We start from the raw sequence: 16293 nt of genomic DNA, 5'->3' as shown, positions 1-16293 counted from the left end.
AGATGATTAGGTTAATAGCTCGTTTAGAGAACCTTTTCATGATATGCTAATTTTTTGAGATAGGAATTTTGGGTTTTCATGAGCTGTATGCCAAAATCATCAGTATTAAAACAATAAAAGACCTGAAATATTTCAGTTGGTGTGCAATGAATCTAAAATATATGAAAGTTTAATTTTTATCATTACATTATGGAAAATAATGAACTTTATCACAATATGCTAATTTTTTTAGAAGAACCTGTAGTACTAACTTCTACTAGAAACCTCCATGTTGGAGAGATGAATCTAGCGTGTAGGTGAAGTGTAGAGGAGAACATTACTCAGCTGGGTTCTGCTGCTTCCAGGTTAAGACTATACTTTCAGGAATCATTTCTATAGTTACTGACTAGGAAATGTGATTTGAAAGTGTTACGTCTCTTTAACCATGATGATGAGCTGTGATGTTTCTTTCTGAGCATGAATCAGATGGAGAGGAATGATTTGTTCTTCTGCTCTTCATCATTGATGAATGTTCTGACTGATTCTAACAGTTTAGATGAAGGAAACATGTTCAGAGTGGTTAGCTGTAATTTAGGTTAAATGAAAGTGTTTGTTTTTCTTTGGTGATCAGCTTTATGAGCTTTTTCTTTTCAAGCTCATGAAACTTTGAGCTGGAAAATTTAGAGATCATAAGCTATTAAATTTCAGATCTTACTCTTAGTATCACTTGTTCTATCTTTTTCCCAAACCCCCATAGTTGAAGAATTTAGTAATTTATATAGAATTTATAAACAAAACAAGGATAAATATTAATAAATGAATAAGAAGAGAACAGAATAAGGAAGAATCTCACTTCCATCCCCACTTCACCCTGAGGGTGAAGTGTAGAGGAGAACATCACTCAGCTGGGTTCTGCTGCTTCCAGGTTAAGACTATACTTTCAGGAATCATTTCTATAGTTACTGACTAGGAAATGTGATTTGAAAGTGTTACGTCTCTTTAACCATGATGATGAGCTGTGATGTTTCTTTCTGAGCATGAATCAGATGGAGAGGAATGATTATTTATCTGCTCTTCATCGTTGATGAATGTTCTGACTATTTCTAACAGTTTAGAAGAGAGAAACATGTTCAGAGTGGTTAAAATTAATTTTGGTTAAACAAAAGTGTTTTTCTCTGGTGATTAGTTTTATGAATCTCTGTCTTTTCAAGCTTATGAAATATCAAGCTGGAAAATTTAGAAATAAAAGTTATCAAGTCTCAAGTTCTGCTCTTATTATCACTTGTTCTATCTTTTTCCCAGATTCCTATGATTGAAGTAATTTATATACAATATATAAACAAAACAAGGATAAATATTAATAAATGAATAAGAAGAGAACAGAATAAAGAAGATTCTCACTTCCATCCCCTCTCCTGAACACGGTTATTTTCTCATACAGCATCAGTGGATCAGAAACATTTTCTCTTGTAGATTTGAGTTTTGTAATACTTTAATTTAAATGACGTTTATAACTTTAAAGGCTCAGAGTTTGTTTAATTATATAAAACAAGAGCCCATAAGGTTTGTTTGTGTCTGTGGTGTAATAACGTATAAGTAAATGTTTAAATTAGTGTCGAGGATCAGACTCAGTATAAATGTACCATCTGCTAAAGTTTGGACAGTTCTGATGAAATTCTGTCTTTTGTTAATTGACTACATAATACAAAATATGTGAAATTTTCTTCAGCTGAGAAAAAACTTCTGCACATTTTACTCTGAGTGACTGAATTTAACTGAGGAAAACAAAACACACGTGACGTATGAAAAAGTTCAGTTACATTAAATAGGTTCAGATATTAACGTGAAATTTAGCAAATAAATATTGGTGTATAACGAATAGTAGTGCATTACTTAACATGATCATCTTTAATAGATTAGCACTCTGTCAAGAGCAAATTCCTCTCTTATATTTACTTGTTAAGGCACAGAGACCAACAGAGTAATAAAAACCAAACAGTAACAGAACCAACAACAAAAAAAACAAATTCCTTCAATTCAGCTCATAATACATGTAACCACTCTGAACATGTTTCTTTCTTCTAAGCTGTTAGAAACAGTCAGAACATTCATCAATGATGAAAAGCAGAAGAATAAATCATTCCTCTCCATCTGATTCATGTTCAGAAAGAAACATCACAGCTCATCATCATGGTTAAAGAGACGTAACACTTTCAAATCACATTTCCTAGTCAGTAACTATAGAAATGATTCCTGAAAGTATAGTCTTAACCTGGAAGCAGCAGAACCCAGCTGAGTGATGTTCTCCTCTACACTTCACCTACACGCTAGACTCATCTATTCATTCATTCTTTATTTAAAACCAAAACCATACTGAGGAAAATCCCACAATGCAGGATTTATGATTTAGTAATTTAATTTAATGATTTATTTAAATTTACCGCAAAGGCAGCATAAAGAATCTCGATCACCTCAATAATTAAAGTTCTAGGAACTATAAGTACCTCTGAACCTTGTGTATGAAGTAAATGTGCTGGGTTGTGGTGTTAAACAGATAAACAATTTGAAGTGTTCAAGGGCTACGAGTGCTCAGTATGAGTTTGTATGGTGTGATGTGAATGTAATTTTTATTATATAGGGGTATATACAGGGGTTGGACAAAATAACTGAAACACCTGGTTTTAGACCACAATAATTTATTAGTATGGTGTAGGGCCTCCTTTTGCGGCCAATACAGCGTCAGTTCGTCTTGGAAATGACATATACAAGTCCTGCACAGTGGTCAGAGGGATTTTAAGCCATTTTTCTTGCAGGATAGTGGCCAGGTCACTACGTGATGCTGGTGGAGGAAAACGTTTCCTGACTCGCTTCTCCAAAACACCCCAAAGTGGCTCAATAATATTTAGATCTGGTGACTGTGCAGGCCATGGGAGATGTTCAACTTCACTTTCATGTTCATCAAACCAATCTTTCACCAGTCTTGCTGTGTGTATTGGTGCATTGTCATCCTGATACACGGCACCGCCATTGGATGCACATGGTCCTCCAGAATGGTTCGGTAGTCCTTGGCAGTGACGCGCCCATCTAGCACAAGTATTGGGCCAAGGGAATGCCATGATATGGCAGCCCAAACCATCACTGATCCACCCCCATGCTTCACTCTGGGCATGCAACAGTCTGGGTGGTACGCTTCTTTGGGGCTTCTCCACACCGTAACTCTCCCGGATGTGGGGAAAACAGTAAAGGTGGACTCATCAGAGAACAATACATGTTTCACATTGTCCACAGCCCAAGATTTGCGCTCCTTGCACCATTGAAACCGACGTTTGGCATTGGCACGAGTGACCAAAGGTTTGGCTATAGCAGCCCGGCCGTGTATATTGACCCTGTGGAGCTCCCGACGGACAGTTCTGGTGGAAACAGGAGAGTTGAGGTGCACATTTAATTCTGCCGTGATTTGGGCAGCCGTGGTTTTATGTTTTTTGGATACAATCCGGGTTAGCACCCGAACATCCCTTTCAGACAGCTTCCTCTTGCGTCCACAGTTAATCCTGTTGGATGTGGTTTGTCCTTCTTGGTGGTATGCTGACATTACCCTGGATACTGTGGCTCTTGATACATCACAAAGACTTGCTGTCTTGGTCACAGATGCGCCAGCAAGACGTGCACCAACAATTTGTCCTCTTTTGAACTCTGGTATGTCACCCATAATGTTGTGTGCATTGCAATATTTTGAGCAAAACTGTGCTCTTACCCTGCTAATTGAACCTTCACACTCTGCTCTTACTGGTGCAATGTGCAATTAATGAAGATTGGCCACCAGACTGGTCCAATTTAGCCATGAAACCTACCACACTAAAATGACAGGTGTTTCAGTTATTTTGTCCAACCCCTGTAAGTGTAATATTATACACTTCATAATGTATTTAGTAGTTTTCAGAGTTACTACACTGATGATTTTTGATACTTTAGCTGCTACATTCAGGTTTACTGATAAAAATGTTTCTACAATCACTGATTTTTCTCACAGACTTTCTGTAATTCATCTTTAGTTCGGTTCCACTAGAAGCACATGTGATGATTTTAAAATCATGTTAAAAGAAATACATGTAATGAAGCATCACTGTTTTACATCATAACCTGAAATGATTAAAATTATGGTGATGAAGCTGGTTAGATATTGAAGAATGAACAGAGAGAATCTAGCGTGTAGGTGAAGTGTAGAGGAGAACATCACTCAGCTGGGTTCTGCTGCTTCCAGGTTAAGACTATACTTTCAGGAATCATTTCTATAGTTATTGACTAGGAAATATGATTTGAAAGTGTTACATCTCTTTAACTATGGTGATGAGCTGTGATGTTTCTTTCTGAGCATGAATCAGATGGAGAGGAATGATTTATTCATCTGCTCTTCATCATTGATGAATGTTCTGACTATTTCTAACAGTTTAGATGAAGGAAACGTGTTCAGAGTGGTTAAAATTAATTTTGGTTAAACAAAAGTGTTTTTCTCTGGTGATTAGTTTTATGAATCTCTTTCTTTTCAAGCTTATGAAATATCAAGCTGGAAAATTTAAAAATAAAAGTTATCAAGTCTCAAGTTCTGCTCTTATTATCACTTGTTCTATCTTTTTCCCAGATCCCTATGATTGAAGTAATTTATATACAATATATAAACAAAACAAGGATAAATATTAATAAATGAATAAGAAGAGAACAGAATAAAGAAGAATCTCACTTTTATTCCCTCCCCTGAACACGGTTACTTTCTCATACAGCATCAGTGGATCAGAAACATTTTCTCTTGTAGATTTGAGTTTTGTAATACTTTAATTTAAATGATGTTTATAACTTTGAAGGCTCAGAGTTTGTTTAATTATATAAAACAAGAGCCCATAAGGTTTGTTTGTGTCTGTGGTGTAATAACGTATAAGTAAATGTTTAAATTAGTGTCGAGGATCAGACTCAGTATAAATGTACCATCTGCTAAAGTTTGGACAGTTCTGATGAAATTCTGTCTTTTGTTAATTGACTACATAAAAAATATTTGAAATTTTCCTCAGCTGAGAAAAAAACTTCTGCACATTTTACTCTGAGTGACTGAATTTAACTGAGGAAAACAAAACACACACATGTGTGACTTGATAAAGTTCAATTACATTAAATATGTTTGGATTTTAACATGTGAAATTTAGCAAATAAATATTGGTGTATAATGAATAGTAGTGCATTACTTAACATGATCATCTTTAATAGATTAGCACTCTGTCAAGAGCAAATTCCTCCCTTATATTTACTTGTTAGTGGGTTGTGGTTGTGGTGTTAAACAGATAAACAATTTGAAGTGTTCAAGGGCTACGAGTGCTCAGTATGAGTTTGTATGGTGTGATGTGAATGTAATTTTTATTATATAGGGGTATATAAGTGTAATATTATACACTTCATAATTTATTTAGTAGTTTTCAGAGTTACTACACTGATGATTTGTGCTACTTTAGCTGCTACATTCAGGTTTACTGATAAAAATGTTTCTACAATCACTGATTTTTCTCACAGACTTTCTGTAATTCATCTTTAGTTCGGTTCCACTAGAAGCACATGTGATGATTTTAAAATCATGTTAAAAAAAATACATGTAATGAAGCATCACTGTTTTACATCATAACCTGAAATGATTAAAATTATGGTGATGAAGCTGGTTAGAAATTGAAGAATGAACAGAGAGATGAATCTAGCGTGTAGGTGAAGTGTAGAGGAGAACATCACTCAGCTGGGTTCTGCTGCTTCCAGGTTAAGACTATACTTTCAGGAATCATTTCTATAGTTACTGACTAGGAAATGTGATTTGAAAGTGTTACGTCTCTTTAACCATGATGATGAGCTGTGATGTTTCTTTCTGAGCATGAATCAGATGGAGAGGAATGATTTATTCATCTGCTCTTCATCATTGATGAATGTTCTCACTGTTTCTAACAGCTTAGATGAAGGAAACATGTTCAGAGTGGTTAGCTGTAATTTAGGTTAAATGAAAGTGTCTGTTTTTCTTTGGTGATCAGCTTTATGAGCTTTTTCTTTTCAAGCTCATGAAACTTTGAGCTGGAAAATTTAGAGATCATAAATTATTAAGTCTCAGATATTACTCTTAGTATCACTTGTTCTATCTTTTTCCCAAACCCCCATAGTTGAAGAATTTAGTAATTTATATAGAATTTATAAACAAAACAAGGATAAATATTAATAAATGAATAAGAAGAGAACAGAATAAAGAAGAATCTCACTTCCATCCCCTCCCCTGAACAAGGTTACTTTCTCATACAGCATCAGTGGATCAGAAACATTTTCTCTTGTATATTTGAGTTTTGTAATACTTTATTTTAAATTATGTTTATAATTTTGAAAGCCCAGAGTTTGTTTAATTATATGAAACAAGAGCCCATAAGGTTTGTTTGTGTCTGTGGTGTAATAACGTATAAGTAAATGTTTAAATTAGTGTCGAGGATCAGACTCAGTATTAATGTACCGTCTGCTAAAGTTTGGACAGTTCTGATGAAATTCTATCTTTTGTTAATTGACTACATAATACAAAATATGTGAAATTTTCTTCAGCTGAGAAAAAAACTTCTGCACATTTTACTGTGAGTGACTGAAATTAACTGAGAAAAACAAAACACATGTGGCGTGTGAAAAAGTTCAGTTACATTAAATATGTTTCGATTATAACGTGAAATTTAGCTAATAAATATTGGTGTATAATAAACAGTAGTGCATTACTTAACATGATCATCTTTAATAGATTAGCACTCTGTCAAGAGCAAAATCCTCCCTTATATTTACTTGTTAAGGCACAGAGACCAACAGAGTAATAAAAACCAAACAGTAACAGAACCAACAACAAAGAAAACAAATTTTTCAATTCAGCTCATAATACATGTAACCACTCTGAACATGTTTTCTTCTTCTAAACTGTTAGAAACAGTCAGAACATTCATCAATGACGAAGAGCAGAAGAATAAATCATTCCTCTCCATCTGATTCATGCTCAGAAAGAAACATCACAGCTCATCATCATGGTTAAAGAGACGTAACACTTTCAAATCACCTTTCCTAGTCAATAACTATAAAAATGATTTCTGAAAGTATAGTCTTAACCTGGAAGCAGCAGAACCCAGCTGAGTGATGTTCTCCTCTACACTTCACCCTCACACTAGATTCATCTCTCCAACATGGAGGTTTCTAGTAGAAGTTAGTACTATAATACAATAATATAACAGTAGATATAACAATATCTGACTCACCCTGGAAACAGGAAGTGAAGTTTGTCAGCCTCATACCCAACACCTGAGGTATCATTAGAAAGACCAGGATGGAATTTATAGGGTAACACAAACGATTAAAAAAGAAAGATTTAAAACTAAAGTGTCGATTACAGAGAATATAAATGGATAAATGTGCTCTCAGGAGGATAAATGATGAGGTTTCATTAAATCTATATAATATTTAATAATTCTCTCTGATTGTTGGAGTTATTGTATTTGTTAAACAGAGGAACTAAAGTTGAAGAGCTACGAGTTACTCAATAATAAATAATAATAATCCATTTTATTTATGGCGCCTTTCAAAACACTCAAGGACACCTTACAAAAGCAAGAAAGTAACAGACATCAATAAACCATTAAAATCTAATAGAAAAATCAATAAAGATAAATACAATAAAATCAATACAATCTCTAAACAGTCAAATGTAATCACTATTAAACAAATATTGGGGTAGTAGTACCAATCAAGTTTGAAAGATTAGTAGTAGGCTAGCTTGAAGAGGTGAGTTTTAAGTTGGGATTTAAAAGTAGAGAAACAATCGATAGTACGGATATGGACTGGGAGGGTGTTCCAGAGAGAAGGGGCAGAGTGGCTAAAAGCCCTCGCACCCATAGTCGACAGGCGGACAGAAGGAATAGAAAGCTGGAAGGCTGAGGAAGACCTAAGAGTGCAGGTGGGATTGTAGAATTGGAGTAAATGGGAGATGTAACAGGGTGCTAGACCATGTAGAGCTTTGAATGTGAATAATAAGATCTTAAAGTGTATGCGATAATTTACGGGGAGCCAGTGAAGCTGTCTGAGAACTGGAGTGATGTGATTAGTTGAGGGTGACCCAGAGATAATCCGTGCAGCGGAGTTTTGGACTAGTTGGAGTTTTTGTAATGATTTATGAGGTAAGCCGAATAGGATTGAATTACAGTAGTCTATGCGTGATGTTACCAGCGCATGGACGAGAATGGCAGTACTTGTTTGACTGAGGAACGGGCGTAGGCGGTTGATATTCCTTAAGTGGAAGTAGGCAGATCGTGTAATGTTATTGATGTGTGCTTTAAAAGAAAGATGACTGTCAAGAACAACACCCAGGCTTTTAACCTGGGAAGAAGGCGAAATGACAGAGTTTTCAAAGTTCAAAGTAAACGATTTGGTTTTGGCGAGAGTGGTCTTAGTTCCCACAAGGAGAATTTGGGTTTTATCTGTATTAACCATCAGGAAGTTTTTAGAGAACCAGTTTTTAGTTTCGTCTAAGCAGTCAGATAGGGTAGAAGGTGGGAGCAAGGCATTAGGTTTAGTGGATAAGTATAGTTGGGTATCATCAGCATAACAGTGGAATTGGATTTTATGTTTCCTAAATATTTGACCAACAGGTAGAAGGTAAATAATAAATAAGAGAGGTCCTAGAACAGAGCCCTGTGGGACACCACAAACAACTTCAGATGGGTGAGACTGAAAATGTTTGAGTTGAACGAACTGGCTACGACCATTAATATAGGAGAAAAACCATGCAAAAACAGTATCAGTAAGTCCAATTGATTTGAGGCGGTCCAGCAAGATTTTGTGTGAGATAGTATCGAAGGCCGCCTTCAGATCTAGAAGAATGAGAATGGTTAGCAAACTAGAGTCAGCTGCCACTAGAAGGTCATTAGTTATTTTAAGAAGTGCCGTTTCTGTGCTATGTAGAGGGCGAAAACCAGACTGGAAAGCCTCATATAAATCGTTGTCTATTAGATATTTATGAACTTGAGCAAAAACAACTTTCTCAACAACTTTCGAAATAAAAGGTAGATTAGAAATAGGACGAAAGTTATTTAGGTCATTGGGATCCAAGCCAGGTTTCTTAAGTATGGGTGTAATAGTTGCCATCTTGAGAGGGGCAGGAAGAGAACCAGAAAGAAGAGATGATTGAACAATGGCAGTAATAGGAGTACACAGAGAGGAAACGCAAGATTTGACAAGGTTTGTAGGGAGAGGATCAAGAATGCAGGTTGAAGGTTTAGATTTTTGGATAAGGTGGGTTATTTCAGTTATAGTAGGAAGTTCAAAAGTAGATAGGGAACAAGAACATAGTACATGAGCAGTTGTACAGTCATAGCTTATAGTATTAACAGGTGGAGAGTACAGCTGCTGGTGAATATTTTGGATTTTGGAATTGAAGAATGACATAAACTTGTCACACAGTTCAGTTGAGTACATGTGGTTAGGTAAAGTGTCCGGTGGCTGCAAAATGTTATTCACAGTAGAAAAAAGTGCACGGATGTTACCCTCAAACGCCCTAAATAGTGATCCATAGTAGGTAGATTTGGAAGCCGAGATAGCATCTTTATAATGCAGTAGGTGGTTATTATACATTTCCTTGTGCACAGTAAGTCCACTTTTCCTATACAGGCGTTCGAGCTGTCGTGCCCTTGATTTTAGTTGTCGTAGTTCAGTAGTGTACCATGGTGCAGTGCGAGTAAATGAAACAGTTCGTGTTTTTAATGGGGCAAGATTATCCAAGAGATTATACAGCTCTGTGTTGTAATGAGAGATGAGGTCTTGGGTAGAAGCAGATCCATAGTTCCAATGGAGAGCACTGGCTCCTGATGATAGGGCAGTATGATCGATGTTCTTGATATTACGGAATGAGATGGCCCGAGGACTCGTTTTAGCTGATGGCAGTGTCACAGTAAAAGAAATCAGGTGATGATCAGAGATAGGAAGATCTGAAGCAGTACAATTCAGAGGGGTTACTCCAGAACAGCAGATGAGATCTAGAGTATGCCCCTTGCAGTGGGTTGGAAAGTCCACATGTTGCTGCAGGCCAAAACCATCGATGCATGACAAGAAATCTTTTGTAAATGTATTATTTTTGTTGTCAATGTGGATGTTGAAGTCTCCGAGAACTATTGTGTTTGGTGACATAGAGCAGAGTGAAGTTAGGAAAGTGGAAAAATCATTTATAAAATCAGTATTATGCTTAGGTGGTCGGTAGATTGTGGCCAAAATAGTAGGTATTGGTCCATTAATTTGGATAATAGTTGATTCAAATGAAATATGAGGAGGAACAGACACTGAGGTCACTTTCCATTTCTTACTGTAGAGGGTAGAAATACCGCCTCCTCGCCCAGTGGTGCGAGGTTCACAGGTAAAGGCAAACCCGGGTGGAATGCATTGATTTAATTGATAAAACTCACCAGGTTGTTGCCATGTCTCGGTCAATGTACGTTTGTACGCTGTAAGTGTGAGCATGTAGTGTGTATGAACATGAATGTTTAATTTTAACTAACTCTGATATGTTTACATTTATTAAACTTTCTATACACACTAATTCATCTGTAGTACAATTCTACTGATAGAACGAGTAAAGATTCTACTGAATGTGTCAGAATAAACAGAGATGAATCTAGTGTGAGGGTGAAGTGTAGAGGAGAACATCACTCAGCTGGGTTCTGCTGCTTCCAGGTTAAGACTATACTTTCAGGAATCATTTCTATAGTTACTGATTAGGAAATGTGATTTGAAAGTGTTACGTCTCTTTAACCATAATGATGAGCTGTGATGTTTCTTTCTGAGCATGAATCAGATGGAGAGGAATGATTTATTCTTCTGCTTTTCATCATTGATGAATGTTCTGACTGTTTCTAACAGTTTTGATGAAGGAAACATGTTCAGAGTGATTAGCTGTAATTTAGGTTAAATGAAAGTGTCTGTTTTTCTTTGGTGATCAGCTTTATGAGCTTTTTCTTTTCATGCTCATGAAACTTTGAGCTGGAAAATTTAGAGATCATAAGTTATTAAATCTCAGATCTTACTCTTAGTATCACTTGTTCTATCTTTTTCCCAAACCCCCATAGTTGAAGAATTTAGTAATTTATATACAATTTATAAACAAAACAAGGATAAATATTAATAAATGATTAAAAAGAGAACAGAATAAAGAAGAATCTCACTTCAATCCCCTCTCCTGAACACGGTTACTTTCTCATACAGCATCAGTGGATCAGAAACATTTTCTCTTGTATATTTGAGTTTTGTAATACTTTATTTTAAATGATGTTTATAACTTTGAGGGCTCAGAGTTTGTTTAATTATATAAAACATGAGCCCATGAGGTTTGTTTGTGGCTCTGTGGTGTGGTAACATGTGAGTAAATGTTTAAATTAGTGTCGAGGATCAGACTCAGTATAAATGTACCATCTGCTGAAGTTTGGACAGTTCTGATGAAATTCTGTCTTTTGTTAATTGACTACATAAAACAAAATATGTGAAATTTTCTTCAGCTGAGAAAAAAACTTCTGCACATTTTACTCTGAGTGACTGAAATTAACTGAGGAAAACAAAACACACATGTGGCGTGTGAAAAAGTTCAGTTACATTAAATATGTTTCGATTATAACATGAAATTTAGCAAATAAATATTGGTGTATAATGAATAGTAGTGCATTACTTAACATGATCATCTTTAATAGATTAGCACTCTGTCAAGAGCAAAATCCTCCCTTATATTTACTTGTTAAGGCACAGAAACCAACAGAGTAATAAAAAACAAACAGTAACAGAACCAACAACAATAAAAACCAATTCTTCAATTCAGCTCATAATACATGTACCCACTCTGAACATGCTTCCTTCTTCTAAACTGCTAGAAACAGTCAGAACATTCATCAATGATGAAGAGCAGAAGAATAAATCATTCCCCTCCATCTGATTCATGCTCAGAAAGAAACATCACAGCTCATCATCATGGTTAAAGAGACATAACACTTTCAAATCACATTTCCTAATCAGTAACTATATAAATGATTCCTGAAAGTATAGTCTTAACCTGGAAGCAGCAGAACCCAGCTGAGTGATGTTCTCCTCTACACTTCACCTACACGCTAGATTCATCTATTCATTCATTCTTTATTTAAAACCAAAACCATCCTGAGGAAAATCCCACAATGCAGGATTTATGATTTAGTAATTTAAATTAATGATTTATTTAAATTTACCGCAAAGGCAGCATAAAGAATCTCGATCACCTCAATAATAAAAGTTCTAGGAACTATAAGTACCTCTGAACCTTGTGTATGAAGTAAATGTGCTGGGTTGTGGTGTTACACAGATAAATAATTTGAAGTGTTCAAGGGCTACGAGTGCTCAGTATGAGTTTGTATGGTGTGATGTGAATGGAATTGTTTATTATATAGGGGTATATAAGTGTAATATTATACACTTCATAATGTATTTAGTAGTTTTCAGAGTTACTACACTGATGATTTTTGATACTTTAGCTGCTACACTCAGGTTTACTGATAAAAATGTTTCTACAATCACTGATTTTTCTCACAGACTTTCTGTAATTCATCTTTAGTTCGGTTCCACTAGAAGCACATGTGATGATTTTAAAGTCATGTTAAAAGAAATACATGTAATGAAGCATCACTGTTTTATATCATAACATGAAATGATTAAAATTATGGTGATGAAGCTGGTTAGATATTGAAGAATGAACAGAGAGAATCTAGCGTGTAGGTGAAGTGTAGAGGAGAACATTACTCAGCTGGGTTCTGCTGCTTCCAGGTTAAGACTATACTTTCAGGAATCATTTCTATAGTTACTGATTAGGAAATGTGATTTGAAAGTGTTACGTCTCTTTAACCATGATGATGAGCTGTGATGTTTCTTTCTGAGCATGAATCAGATGGAGAGGAATGATTTATTCATCTGCTCTTCGTCATTGATGAGTGTTCTGACTGTTTCTAACAGTTTAGATGAAGGAAACATGTTCAGAGTGGTTAGCTGTAATTTAGGTTAAATGAAAGTGTCTGTTTTTCTTTGGTGATCAGCTTTATGAGCTTTTTCTTTTCAAGCTCATGAAACTTTGAGCTGGAAAATTTAGAGATCATAAGTTATTAAATCTCAGATCTTACTCTTAGTATCACTTGTTCTATTTTTTTCCCAAACCCCCATAGTTGAAGAATTTAGTAATTTATATAGAATTTATAAACAAAACAAGGATAAATATTAATAAATGAATGAATAAGAAGAGAACAGATAGTGGAAATATCTCACTTCCACACCCTCCCCTGAACACAGTTACTTTCTCATACAGCATCAGTGGATCAGAAACATTTTCTCTTGTAGATTTGAGTTTTGTAATACTTTAATTTAAATGATGTTTGTAACTTTGAAGGCTCAGAGTTTGTTTAATTATATAAAACAAGAGCCCATAAGGTTTGTTTGTGGCTCTGTGGTGTGGTAACATGTGAGTAAATGTTTAAATTACTGTCGAGGATCAGACTCAGTATAAATGTACCATCTGCTAAAGTTTGGACAGTTCTGATGAAATTCTGTCTTTTGTTAATTTACTACATAAAAAATATGTGACATTTTCTTCAGCTGAGAAAAAAACTTCTGCACATTTTACTCTGAGTGACTGAAATTAACTGAGGAGAGAGAATGGAAGTGAGATATTTCCTTATTCTGTTCTCTTCTTATTCATTCATTCATTAATATTTATCCTTGTTTTGTTCATATATTGTATATAAATTACTTTAACCATAGGGATTTGGGAAAAAGATAGAACAAGTGATAATAAGAACAGAACTTGAGACTTGATAACTTTTGTTTCTAAATTTTCCAGCTTGATATTTCATTAGCTTGAAAAGAAAGAGATTCATGAATCTAATCACTAAAGAAAATCACTTTTGTTTAACCAAAATTAATTTAACCACTCTGAACATGTTTCCTTCATCTAAACTGTTAGAAACAGTCAGAACATTCATCAATGATGAAGAGCAGATGAATAAATCATTCCTCTTCATCTGATTCATGCTCAGAAAGAAACATCACAGCTCATCGTCATGGTTAAAGAGACATAACACTTTCAAATCACATTTCCTATAGTCAGTAACTATAGAAATGATTCCTGAAAGTATAGTCTTAACCTGGAAGCAGCAGAACCCAGCTGAGTGATGTTCTCCTCTACACTTCACCCTCACACTAGATTCATCTCTCTGTTCATTCTGTCACATTCAGTAGAATCTTTACTCGTTCTATCAGTGGAATTGTACTACAGATGAATTAGTGTGTATAGAAAGTTTAATAAATGTAAACATATCAGAGATAGTTAAAACTAAACATCCATGTTCATACACACTACACACTCACACTTACAGCGTACAAACGTACATTGAGTAACTCGTAGCTCTTCAACTTTAGTTCCTCTGTTTAATAAATACAATAACTCCAACAATCAGAGAGAATTATTAAATATTATATAGATTTAATGAAACCTCGTCATCTATCCTCCTAAGAGCACATTTATCCATTTATATTCTCTGTAATCGACACTTTAGTTTTAAATCTTTCTTTTTTAATCATTTGTGTTACCCTATAAATTCCATCCTGGTCTTTCTAATGATACCTCAGGTGTTGGGTATGAGGCTGACAAACTTCACTTCCTGTTTCCAGGGTAAGTTGTTATTTCTTTATTGTTATATCTACTGTTATATTATTGTATTATAATTTTAACTTCTACTAGAAACCTCCATGTTGGAGAGATGAATCTAGCGTGTAGGTGAAGTGTAGAGGAGAACATCACTCAGCTGGGTTCTGCTGCTTCCAGGTTAAGACTATACTTTCAGGAATCATTTCTATAGTTACTGACTAGGAAATGTGATTTGAAAGTGTTACGTCTCTTTAACCATGATGATGAGCTGTGATGTTTCTTTCTGAGCATGAATCAGATGGAGAGGAATGATTTATTCATCTGCTCTTCATCATTGATGAATGTTCTGACTGTTTCTAACAGTTTAGAAGAAGGAAACATGTTCAGAGTGGTTACATGTATTATGAGCTGAATTGAAGAATTTGTTTTTTTTGTTGTTGGTTCTGTTACTGTTTGGTTTTTATTACTCTGTTGGTTTCTGTGCCTTAACAAGTAAATATAAGGGAGGAATTTGCTCTTGACAGAGTGCTAATCTATTAAAGATGATCATGTTAAGTAATGCACTACTATTCATTATACACCAATATTTATTTGCTAAATTTCACGTTAATATCTGAACCTATTTAATTTAACTGAACTTTTTCACACGCCACACGTGTGTTTTGTTTTCCTCAGTTAATTTCAGTCACTCAGAGTAAAATGTGCAGAAGTTTTTTTCTCAGCTGAAGAAAATGTCACATATTTTTTATGTAGTAAATTAACAAAAGACAGAATTTCATCAGAACTGTCCAAACTTTAGCAGATGGTACATTTATACTGAGTCTGATCCTCGACACTAATTTAAACATTTACTTATACGTTATTACACCACAGAGCCACAAACAAACCTTATGGGCTCTTGTTTTATATAATTAAACAAACTCTGAGCCTTCAAAGTTATAAACATCATTTAAATTAAAGTATTACAAAACTCAAATCTACAAGAGAAAATGTTTCTGATCCACTGATGCTGTATGAGAAAATAACCGTGTTCAGGAGAGGGGATGGAAGTGAGATTCTTCTTTATTCTGTTCTCTTCTTATTCATTTATTAATGTTTATCCTTGTTTTATTTATATATTGTATATAAATTACTAAATTCTTCAACTACGGGGGTCTGGGAAAGAGATAGAACCAGTGATACTAAGAGCAGGATTTGAGACTTAATAACTTTCAAAGTTTAATGATTTCTAAACTTTACCTGCTCTCCGTACTATATAAATATTTCAAGAGCTTGAAAAGAAAAAGATTCATAATAATAATCAACAGAGAAAAACCATAAACTTTTATTTAACCAAAACATAACCTAACCACTCTGAACATGTTTCTTTTTCCTAAACTGTTAGAAACAGTCAGAACATTCATCAATGATGAAGAGTAGATGATTAAATCATTCCTCTCCATCTGATTCATGCTCAGAAAGAAACATCACAGCTCATCATCATGGTTAAAGAGATGGAACACTTCCAAACCACATTTCCTAGTCAGTAACTATAGAAATGATTCCTGAAAGTATAGTCTTAACCTGGAAGCAGCAGAACCCAGCTG

At 34.9% G+C, this 16293-nt stretch overlaps 12 non-coding genes across 12 annotated transcripts; 7 read left to right on the top strand and 5 right to left on the bottom strand.

The window, feature by feature from the left end:
- Positions 1-347: 347 nt before the first annotated feature.
- Positions 348-560, top strand: LOC134309319 (small nucleolar RNA U3). Its single transcript, XR_010011057.1, has one exon. It is a non-coding gene; the product is annotated as a small nucleolar RNA U3 (small nucleolar RNA).
- A 347-nt stretch (positions 561-907) lies between these two features.
- On the top strand, positions 908-1119 carry LOC134309342 (small nucleolar RNA U3). Its single transcript, XR_010011080.1, has one exon. It is a non-coding gene; the product is annotated as a small nucleolar RNA U3 (small nucleolar RNA).
- Positions 1120-2035: 916 nt separating this feature from the next.
- On the bottom strand, positions 2036-2248 carry LOC134309305 (small nucleolar RNA U3). Its single transcript, XR_010011044.1, has one exon. It is a non-coding gene; the product is annotated as a small nucleolar RNA U3 (small nucleolar RNA).
- Positions 2249-4243: 1995 nt separating this feature from the next.
- Positions 4244-4456, top strand: LOC134309385 (small nucleolar RNA U3). The gene has a single exon (XR_010011122.1). It is a non-coding gene; the product is annotated as a small nucleolar RNA U3 (small nucleolar RNA).
- Positions 4457-5772: 1316 nt separating this feature from the next.
- LOC134309488 (small nucleolar RNA U3) lies at positions 5773-5985 on the top strand. Its single transcript, XR_010011202.1, has one exon. It is a non-coding gene; the product is annotated as a small nucleolar RNA U3 (small nucleolar RNA).
- A 927-nt stretch (positions 5986-6912) lies between these two features.
- On the bottom strand, positions 6913-7125 carry LOC134309394 (small nucleolar RNA U3). The gene has a single exon (XR_010011130.1). It is a non-coding gene; the product is annotated as a small nucleolar RNA U3 (small nucleolar RNA).
- Positions 7126-10737: 3612 nt separating this feature from the next.
- On the top strand, positions 10738-10950 carry LOC134309413 (small nucleolar RNA U3). The gene has a single exon (XR_010011148.1). It is a non-coding gene; the product is annotated as a small nucleolar RNA U3 (small nucleolar RNA).
- Positions 10951-11881: 931 nt separating this feature from the next.
- LOC134309407 (small nucleolar RNA U3) lies at positions 11882-12094 on the bottom strand. Its single transcript, XR_010011142.1, has one exon. It is a non-coding gene; the product is annotated as a small nucleolar RNA U3 (small nucleolar RNA).
- A 746-nt stretch (positions 12095-12840) lies between these two features.
- LOC134309298 (small nucleolar RNA U3) lies at positions 12841-13053 on the top strand. The gene has a single exon (XR_010011039.1). It is a non-coding gene; the product is annotated as a small nucleolar RNA U3 (small nucleolar RNA).
- A 933-nt stretch (positions 13054-13986) lies between these two features.
- Positions 13987-14201, bottom strand: LOC134309475 (small nucleolar RNA U3). Its single transcript, XR_010011190.1, has one exon. It is a non-coding gene; the product is annotated as a small nucleolar RNA U3 (small nucleolar RNA).
- A 686-nt stretch (positions 14202-14887) lies between these two features.
- LOC134309391 (small nucleolar RNA U3) lies at positions 14888-15100 on the top strand. Its single transcript, XR_010011127.1, has one exon. It is a non-coding gene; the product is annotated as a small nucleolar RNA U3 (small nucleolar RNA).
- A 954-nt stretch (positions 15101-16054) lies between these two features.
- On the bottom strand, positions 16055-16267 carry LOC134309486 (small nucleolar RNA U3). The gene has a single exon (XR_010011200.1). It is a non-coding gene; the product is annotated as a small nucleolar RNA U3 (small nucleolar RNA).
- Positions 16268-16293: the final 26 nt, after the last annotated feature.

This window comes from Trichomycterus rosablanca, chromosome 2 (assembly GCF_030014385.1).
Source record: "Trichomycterus rosablanca isolate fTriRos1 chromosome 2, fTriRos1.hap1, whole genome shotgun sequence".
Classification (NCBI taxonomy): Eukaryota; Metazoa; Chordata; class Actinopteri; order Siluriformes; family Trichomycteridae; genus Trichomycterus; species Trichomycterus rosablanca.
Note: the sequence above shows the minus strand (reverse complement) of the source record. Positions and strands in the feature narration are given on the sequence as shown.